We start from the raw sequence: 10,919 nt of genomic DNA on the forward strand, positions 1-10,919 counted from the left end.
CCTAGATCAAAGTGACGTTCTTCTCTCTCTCTCTCTCTCTCTCTCTCTCTCTCTCTCTCTGTCAAGGTAGTCGCCCTTTTCCTCTTTTAATTCGAATCAAGGTTAGAAATTTACTCAAGTTTTGCCATTCTTACTTCTTTTTCTGTCTTTTTATTTGTTTAATCAAGTAACTTATGTCATCAAATACTTAATCAAATCTCCTAATGCCAATATAGCACGATACATTATCACACAAACTCAACAGCACCACTATCGACGAATTCACATTGTTTTACATTATCACACATTGTTTTACACAATATATTTCATTTGATTTGGTTTGTTGCTCTTTGTTTTAGATGTTCAGTAGTTTTATTCACTTGTTAAATAGCTTTTTCATGTTTTGGGAGATAATTGGTCACAAGAAATGTACTCTCTCTAGAGTGCTACAGTTTCGTGTTATATATTTAGGGTGATTGGAACTGCATGTGCAAGCATACTGCGAGCATGATGTTGAGAACATTAGAATAGATAAAAAGATGGTAAGGTATTGATAAGAGCTCAAAACTGTAGTTTTAACCCCTTAACAATACTACTTTTAGACCAATTATGCGAGTAATAAATAAGAGTTAATGCTAATTATGTGCTTTTATGTATTTCAGGCATGGAACTCAATTATGTGCAGAAATGTGCCACTTTGGTGATATAAAGGAGCAAAGGGTTAGTTGCTAAGAAGTTCTGTGATAAAGGCCAAAGTTCAAGGAGACAAAGCCTTTATGAAGCCCGGTCAAAAGCTAAAAAGTCAACACGGGCATAAACAATACACAAGTCAGTAGAACTTCCGAAGACCATATCTTTGGACTCAAGCCTCGGATTTGGGCCTACCTTATGCCAAAACGACCGACTCGGAAAGAGCTTTCTAATGGTTTAAGCCTTGACCCAATCAGAGAAAGAAAAGTGGACGAAAAGTCTACTGAAGTCAAAGCCAGCTGAAATGGGCTCTGTGGACTGAAGAAATTAGGCTTTGGGCTCGATTTTTCGGCCCAAAATAGGGCTCCTCAGCCCATGCACGAAATTGTGGATCTGGTCTCCTCCTTTACATAAAACAAGACTTAGCTCTTAAGAAAGAGATAGTTAGATATCTTAGATAGAAAAGTAGCCATTAAAATAGCTTGTAGATCTAGTTTTTGAATTGAATTAGTTAAATTAATTAGTTTCATACATTGTTTTAGATTAATTCTTTGAGTCATAGTTCTTCATTGATTAGATAAATAAAATAGTTATTTCTTGTTCATTTCGATTTTGTCATTTAAAATTGTTAGATCTAAATTCAGTTGTTGTTATTCAATTCTTAGTTATTAATTTAGAATTCAATTATTGTTAGTTAAATTTAATAAAGTTATAACATTTATATTACGTCTAGTTTTAATTCACATCATAGTATAATTCCCACCATTGCTCTCATTAGACTTTGAATAGATTAGTCAATCTAGGAAACTTGAATGCTAAAGAACTAAGAGTGGAATGAACTTTTACTCCACTCTATTTCGAGATAGAATTGAGAGTATAGAAATCTTTGATAGCAACGCTAATTAAGTTTAGTTTTACTTGCGTTTTTGAGTTTCATCGTTCATTTCAGAGGTAAATTATTCAATTTTACGATATCAAATGCGCCCGCCATCTTAGTACTCTTTAGTATTGTTTTCTGTAGACTTGATAGTTTTTCAAAGTCCCATAACCCACCCACGGTTGTTTGGATTCTTCTTTGCGTGGTTTCCTGCTTTCGACTTTGCAAGTTTCCACGAAAAATTACCGGGGGCGCTTTTGCTACAGGCAAGCCAAAGTGGAGCGCCACTGCCCCTACACGCTGAATCCCACCTTTTTGGCTGAAATACCACCTGCGCTTTACCAAGGCCAACTTGGAGCGCCACCTGTGCCCACACGCCTGGAATCCTACCTTTTGCCTGAGCGCGACCTGCGCCCTGCCTAGGCATATTCTGAGCACACCCGCGTCCTCTGCTGAAATTGCCCGATTTCCACAGGTTTGTTTCGAACTTCCATTTCTTCAAAGTTTTCAGTGTTCTAACTTGTTATATACACTGAGCACGCGTAAACAAGACGCTATTCATAAGCGAAGCAAGGAGGCTTTCAGGTACTCTTTTCTTCCACACCTTGAATATTCTGTTAGAGGTTCATACTAGCATATCAGGATTGTTTGGAGTGTTGTTGTGTTTCATTAATATTGGTCTTAACCTTGCATGAGATTAAGGTCGGGCCGAAGAAAAACACCTAACGTAATTAACCGACAATAACAACAAACAAGTCTTTCTAGTATACCACTCACTACACCTCTAGCTAGCATACCACACACACCACCCGAAGTAATGGTTGAAGAAAGAGAGTCTCCTCTCTTTAACTTTTACAAAGCCTTGAACGATAGCCCTAAATCTTGCATCGTTCTATCAGACCCAGTGGGGGATTTCCGAATCCCCCCAAATATATTTAATTTGTTACCCGTTTTTCATGGGTTAGACCATGAAAACCCTATCAGCACATGCATAGGATTGACCAAGTCCTTACTACATTCCACCATCCTACGGTAGGTGCTGAACAAATTAAACTAAATGTATTTCTCTTCACCTTAGCCGATAAGGCGGCGTCTTGGTTAACTGCCTAAGTGCCTAATTCTGTGGACTCGTGGGCTAAACTTGTTCAACTATTCATGGAACATTTTTACCCACCACTAAAGACTGATGAAATGCTTTCCAAGATTCATTTCTTTCGACAGAATCCTCATGAATCATTTTCAGAGGCTTGAAATCGTTTCACCGATCTACTTATAGAGTGTCCACACCATAACCTTGCGAAAGACATGTTAGTTCGTGCCTTTTTCAAAGGACTTCTACACCACCATAAAGAAGTCCTTGACATAATGAATGAGGGTAGTTTCTTAAGTAAAGGAGCCTCGGAGGCTTATAAATTTTTAGAAGATCAGACTAATAAGCGGAATAATAATTGGGGGGGGGGGGTAGTGATGATATCTCCCGTTCCGCTAGTTCTTCTACAATAGCTAAAGCCGCCAGTATGTTTGAGATGAAACCCGATCCAGAACTTAAAAATTTAATCGAATCTCTAACTAAAAAGGTAGAGGCTATTTCTGTCCAACAAAAACCTATTCCCGTCATGAATGTCAACTCCAACCCATGTAATTTCTGTTTAAGTCTAGAGCACCCCGACTCCTACTGTCTTTTCATTTACGAACAACAAACATTACAACAAGATAACGTTTACTCAATTAATAGTTATCCTATTCCTAATGCCCCTTGGAGACAACACCCCAACTTCAGTTGGAGAAATAATCAACAAGTAACAACTCCAGGATTTAATAATCAAAATGTTAGGCAAGCAAACAATTATAACCAACCTCCACCACGACAAGGACAAGGTCAGGGTAATTATAATAATTATAACAACCAAGGGCAACCACGATAAGGTCAAGCACAAGGTCAGGGTAATTATAATAATTATAACAATAATAATTATAATACAAATCGAGGTATCATTCCGGTTAATAATAATAACTATCACAACCCACCCATAAATAATCAACGTGACATAGTTCCTGTCACACAACCTATAGCTAACACTCTTCCACAACCGAATCGTTTCGATACCTTTATGCAATCTTAACAACAGATTTTGCAAGCCATCCACCTTTCCTTACAGCAGCTAGCTCAAGAGAAAGTACAACCCAAAGGTGTGTTTCCAGGACAAGCGATACCTAATCCTAAAACACCAAACACAGCCTTTGAGGTGAACGATAATACTAGTACGGAAAATGTAAACGTAGGTGAGCTAAATGCCATCACCACTCTCCGTTCTAGTAGAATGGTTGACAACAATATAACTATGCCTATAGTTACCCCACAAGTAGTCCCTACACAGGAGATTGAACTAGATACCGAAATGGAAACTGAAGAGCCTACCCCTATAGAGGTACCAGTTAAACCATAACCTAAGAAACAAAAAGCAAAGGTTAGACATCCAGTTGAACCATACGCTAAGCATAGAGAGACACCACCGTTTCCCCAGAAATTAGCTATGTTAAACAGAGATACAAACTTTGACGAGATTAGGGAAGTATTCAAGAATCTAACGATTAACCTACCCTTTCTCGAAGCAATTAAAAAATTACCTCACCACGCTAATTTTCTTAAGGAGTTGTGCACTACTAGGCATAGGACAAATATTCCTAAAGACGCCTTTCTAACTGAACAATTTCCAACTTTAACAGAACATAATGAAATTGAGAAGTACAAGGGCCCTGGTCGTCCTACTGTACAATGCACCTTAGGAGATTCTCACACGACCACCGCTTTATTAGACCTGGGGGCAAGTGTTAACTTACTCCTGTATTATTTATACAAACAAATAGGTCTACAAGAGATGCAACCTACTCAAATGACGTTGCAATTAGCGGATAGGTCTATTAAGTATCCTAAGGGTGTGGTTGAAAACGTGCTAGTTAAGGTCCAGGATTTCTACTATCCTGCTGATTTTGTTATCCTCGATACAGAAGTCGTTAATGACTTTATTCCGATCATCTTAGGGTGTCCATTTTTGGCAACTGCCAACGCGCTTATAAACTGCCGAAATGGTTCGATGTCCTTGTCTTTTGGCCATCTTTCGGTTGAGGTAAATATTTTTAAAATGATGAAACAGTTACCAGATTCATCTATAGATGGAGAGATTAGCATGATCGAGAGCTTAGCGCAAGATTACTTTAATAACACGTTTCCAGAAAACCATATGCATAAATTCCTTTGTTTTGGAAGTTCAGATTTTGTCGATGACTCCTACGTACAAGAAGTCAACACCATCTTCGAGTCTACACAAATCGTAGAACCTTCGGTTGCTCCATATACAGAGTTTGAAGACCTGCTGCCTAAGCAAGTATTCATTACTCAAGATGAGGACACCCCAGAAGCTTTTATCGACATACTAACCATCCTGGTACTTAAACCTCTTCCTCCTGAGTTAAAATATATTCAACTTGATCCAGATGGTAGCCATCCGGTAATTATATCTTCTTTATTATCTAAGGAGGAAGAGACATGTTTAATCAGGGTGATTAAGGAACATCGTTCTGCGATTGGTTGGTCCCTAGCCAATATTAAGGGAATTAACCCTAATGTGTGCACTCACCGTATCCATTTGGAGGATAACGCAAAGACTTCTCGCGAACCTCATCGTCGTTTGAACCCGGCCATGAAAGAAGTGGTCAGGGAAGAAGTCTTACGGTTACTTGATGTGGGTATCATATACCCAATCTCTGATAGCGAATGGGTCAGTCCCATTCATGTAGTTCCAAAAAAATCAGGGATTACAATGGTACGTAATGCCAAGGGTGAATATATTGCCACACATGGTCCTATGAAATGGAGGATCTGTATTGATTACAGACGTTTAAATGCCATGACACGAAAGAATCATTTTCCATTACCCTTTATAGATCAGATGCTAGAACGTCTAGCTAGTCATGCTTTTTACTGTTTTTTGGATGGCTACTCTGGCTATTTCCAAATTATTATTGATATTGATGACCAAGAAAAGACTACCTTTACATGTCCTTTTGGAACATACGCCTATAAACGAATGCCTTTTGGCCTTGTAATGCTCTTAGTACCTTCCAACGGTGTATGCTTTATATATTTAGTGACATGGTAGAGCGTTTCATGGAAGTATTCATGGATGATTTTTCTATCTATGGAGACTCTTTCACTAACTGCCTGTCTAACCTATCTAAGGTTTTGACACGGTGTGAAGAGAAGAGTCCAGTTTTAAATTGGGAAAAATGTCATTTCATGGTAAAAAAGGGCATAGTACTAGGTCACATTGTATCTAGTGATGGCATAGAAGTTGATAAGGCAAACTAGATAAGATAGCAACTCTACCTATACCACGGACTATCCGTGATATTAGAGCCTTTCTAGGCCATGCAGGTTTTATAGGCTCTTTATCAAAGATTTTTCGAAAATAGCTAGGCCGCTAACTAATCTGCTTTTAAAGGATGCCATCTTTGATTTTAATTTTAACTGTAAATAAGCTTTTGAAACTTTAAAAGCTGCCTTAAGTTCTGCACCCATTATACAGCCTCCCGATTGGTCTAAACCTTTCGAACTCATGTGTGATGCTAGTGATTATGCAGTTGGTGCTGTCTTGGGACAGAAACTTGATAATAAATCCACTATTATTTAGTATGCTAGTAAAACTCTAAACGATGCTCAAAGGAATTATACAACTACTGAAAAAGAATTATTAGTCATGGATTTTATGCTTTAGATAAGTTTCGTCCTTATTTGGTTGGTTATAAGACCCTAGTTTACACCGACCATACAGCCCTTAGGTACCTTCTCGCAAAGAAGAATGCTAAGCAGAGATTAATCCGATGGATTCTCCTCCTGCAAGAGTTCACCTTAGAAATAAAAGACAAAAGAGAGGTCGAAAACGTAGTTGCCGACCACTTATCTAGACTGACAAACAACGATGATAGTGATTCGGAGTCCATACCCGACTCTTTTCCTGATGAGTATTTGTATGCTATTTTTTCTACACCATGGTATGCTAACATCGTGAATTATTTAGCGGCTGATGCTATTCCTTATGATTGGTCAAGAAATGAACGTAAGAAGTTCTTGGCCAGAGTTAAGCTATACTACTGGGATGAGCCTTACCTTTTTAAGTATTGTACGGATCAGATTATTAGTCGTTGTATTCCCCATTGGGAATATAATGTGGTTCTCTCATTCTGCCATGAAAAAGAGTGTGGTGGTCATTTTAGTGGTATGAAAACAGCTGCTAAAATTCTACAATGTGGGTTTTATTGGCCTACTCTCTTTAAAGGTGCCCAAATGCATTGCAAGGCGTGCATTCGTTGCCAACAACTTGGGCGAATCACGAAGCGTAATATGATGCCATTGAATCTAATCATGGTGGTAGAAATTTTTGATGTATGGGGCATTGATTTCATGGGTCCCTTTCCAGTTTCCCACGACTTCATCTATATTCTAGTTGCCGTGGACTACGTGTCTAAATGGATAGAGGCCATGGCTTGCCATAGCAATGACCATAAGACAGTTGTGTTTTCTGTTAAAGAGTATATTTTCTGTCGATTTGGCATTCCCAAGGTCATCATTAGTGATGGTGGAACACATTTTTGCAACAGAGTTGTTGCATCTCTTGTGAAGAAATATAGAGTTACACATAAGGTAGCAACTCCGTATCATCCACAAACTAGCGGACAAGTATAAGTTTATAATAGGGAAATCAAAAAGATCTTAGAAACAACTGTAAATCCTGATAGGAAAGACTGGTCAAAGCGTCTATCTGATGCCTTATGGGCATATAGGACTGCTTTCAAAACTCCTATATGTATGTCTCCCTTTAGACTTGTATTTGGGAAACCTTGTCATTTGCCCGTTGAATTGGAGCATCGTGCTATGTGGGCTATAAAAAACCTTAACTTCAATTTTGATGAGGCGGGTGTCAAGCGCAAGTTGCAATTGAATGAGCTTGAAGAAATCCGTAGCGATTCTTATGACTTCGCAAAGGATTATAAAGCTAACATGAAACGTGTTCATGATAAGCAAATTTTGCGCAAAGAGTTTGTGGTAGGTCAAAAGGTCTTACTTTACAATTCCCATCTACATATTTTTCCAGGAAAATTAAAAACCCGTTGGACTGGTCCTTTTCTGGTTACTGAAGTCACCTTTTACGGGGCAATCACCTTGGTAAATCCCAAGGACAACAATACCTTTTAAGTAAATGGCCAACGGTGAAATATTTTCACGAGCTATTGTCCCCTGATGTAAAGGAAGTCCTTTTACAGGATCCTGTCTATGAGGACTGATAACTGTAAAAATAGTAGAATCCTAAATATTGATGTTAACAACACTAATACGTAATCCTACCGTTCTTACGTTTAAATCAATTCTTCTTACTCTCAAAACATAATCATGCAATATAATGAGTAAGAATTCGTCCACTCTTAACTCTCTAGACTTTAATCGAATTCAACTAATCAAACCCAAAAGGAATAATGGTGAGAGTAATGATTTGATGTGAAATTTCTATACTACCATTCCCAACACAAGAACAATAATAACAATAAGACATAATTAAATTAAACTAAAATTAAAACTAATTTAGAACTAAGATTGTGAATAAATAATTATGAATTTAAGACAACTAAATCTAAATAAGAATTTAAACAATAATCTAAATTGAAATGAAGAACTAATACTTTATTCTAAAAACTAAAATATGATTCTAAACGAACTAATTGAATGAATGTAAAAAAAACTAGATCTAGATCTATCTTTTTCTAACCCTAAACTCCATTAACATTAGCTTCCTAACCTAACTGCCATTAACAAAGAGTCAAGCTTTTGTTTTTATACTTTCAGATCCAAAAATCGTGCATGGGCTTGGAGCCATGTTTTGGGCCGGAAAATCGGGCCCAAAACCCAATTTCTTTAGTCTAAAATGGGCTCTTCAGTTGTAGTCAGCTTCGACAGATATTTCGTCCACTTTTGCTCCTTTGATTGGGCCAAGGCTTGGACCATTGGAAAGCTCTTTTCGAGCCGTTCGTTTTGACATAAGGTAGGCCCGATTCCGAGGTTTGAGTCCAAAGATATAGTCTTCAGAAGTTCTGTTGACTTTGTGCACTGTTTCTGCCCGCGTGGACTTTGACTTTTCAGCTTTTAACCGGGCTTTACAAAAGCTTTGTCTTCTTGAAAATTGGCTTTTAATCACAGAACTCCTTAGCAACCGACCTTTGCTCCTTTATCTCGCTAAAGTGGCACATTTCTGCACATAATGGACTTTGAGCCTGAAATGCATAAAAACACGTAATCAATATTAACTCTTACTTATTATTCACATAATTGGTCTAAAAGTACGATTGTTAAGGGGTTAAAACTACAGTTTTGGGCTCTTATCAAACCACCCCAAAACAGCATTTTGCTTGTCCTCAAGCAAAGATGAGAAATTAGAATAAGTGACCAAAAATGGAGTTCTATCTACTCGTTTTGTTGAGTCGCGATTGCATTGACCATATGCAACAAGGCCTTAAACCACTAGGAATTCCCTAGTGGACGAAGTTATAACCTCGTGAGAGTTTTCCGATGAAGGTACTCACAAACTTCATCTATACTACAACGACTAAGAAATAAAACTATTGTTTCCTTATTTATGTCTCAATTATCTATACATCTTACTAGCAATGAATACGAGAATAATCATGTCGAAACCTAAGCTAATATATGCATAATAATCAATCATCTACTTAATAAACATATATACAATGAGTAATGCTATGAAATGCAGAATGTGTCCGTTTAAAACTTTGGAATAAGCGTCCTTAAGTAGGTTCTCACATAAAAGTCAAGACAAAAATCACTCGATTTTTCCACTCAAGTTTTGCTACTCCAAAGGTGCGAAGGGCATACTTTACCTTACAATCTCAATGACACACAAGGAAGCCGAAGTTGATAAAAAACATCTGCTACTTACTATCCCACTAACCTATTCCTAATTGAGCTAGAGGTTTTTATTAGGTGTTGCGGGGATTAGGAGATGGTTTAAGAATGAAGGAAACAGATATTCAAAAAGATAAGTCTGAGATAATAGGGTCTTCATATTACGTAACTAGAGAAAACCTTGTTCTTTTGCTTCTACACTTTGTTTCCATCCTTAGCCATATATATATTTTTTCTTTTTCTTTGGCTTTTGACTCCTTTTATTCTATTTTTTTTGGAGTTTTTATTTTATTTATATTTATATTTTTCTTTTCTTTAGATGGAAACTTCTTTTCTTTATTTTCTGAAGCAATTAACTAACTTTTGTTTACACATGTTTTTCTTTTCTTCTTTCTTCCTCATTCTATTCTCAGACTTATCTAAATTGGGTAGGTTGAATTTTTTTATTGGGTTAACTAGTATTACCCCACTAGATGAGCCAATTAGGATTTCCCCCCTACTAGATGGGAAATTAGGGTCTCCCCCCTAAATACACACAAAAAAAAAAGTCAAAGTGGGTTGACCAAATTTTTTTTGTGTGTATTTAAGGGGGAGACCCTAATTTCACATCTAGTGGGGAGGAGGTAATACTAGTTCACCATTTTTTATTTTGTTTTGTTTTGTAACAGGGTAAAGGATTTGTGGTTTATGAAAGGGCTAATGAAAGGCTCAGTGGGGCGACTAGCGGAAAATATACTTAGGTCAGAATTTCTAGCTATATCGATCCAAAAAGGGCTTAAATTCTCTCTTAGGACATGGTATAGTGGTCAAGCAAGTAGACGTGTGATTTCTCTATTCGGAATATACTTCTCCCTTGTGTCATTTCTCAAATGTTTCACTCATATAAGGTTTTAGGCTATATTCTCACAGATTTGTAGAATAAGTACTCTAGCCTAGATTTCAGAAAACTTATTGCCAAACAATCATAGATACTCATGTAATATATTTATAGATAAATGCAAAGATTATTACCTACATATTAACCTAAGTTTCTAAAAACTATTCTAATGCAAAAGCTACGTGAGACTTCTAGATTATTAAGAGCATAGAGAAAGAAACAATACCAATATTCCTAAGTGTATAGCATAAACTTTTTATTTTTATTTTTATTTTTATTATTTTTAAGATAAATAATACGTAATATACAACCTAATATGTGCTTAACATTTACACCGTGTTTCTATACCACCCCCAAACAATTTGGGAGAAGGGGGTTCATGAAACAAATCGATAGCACAATTAAATTATGTAACTAACTAATTTTTAAAATTTTTAAAATTTTATAAATAAAAGTGCGTAATTTACATCCTAAAAGTGTCTAATTTTTGCAAATGTTTCTATCCCACCCCCAAACAATCGAAC

Source organism: Coptis chinensis, chromosome 2 (assembly GCF_015680905.1).
Source record: "Coptis chinensis isolate HL-2020 chromosome 2, ASM1568090v1, whole genome shotgun sequence".
NCBI classification, from domain to species: Eukaryota; Viridiplantae; Streptophyta; class Magnoliopsida; order Ranunculales; family Ranunculaceae; genus Coptis; species Coptis chinensis.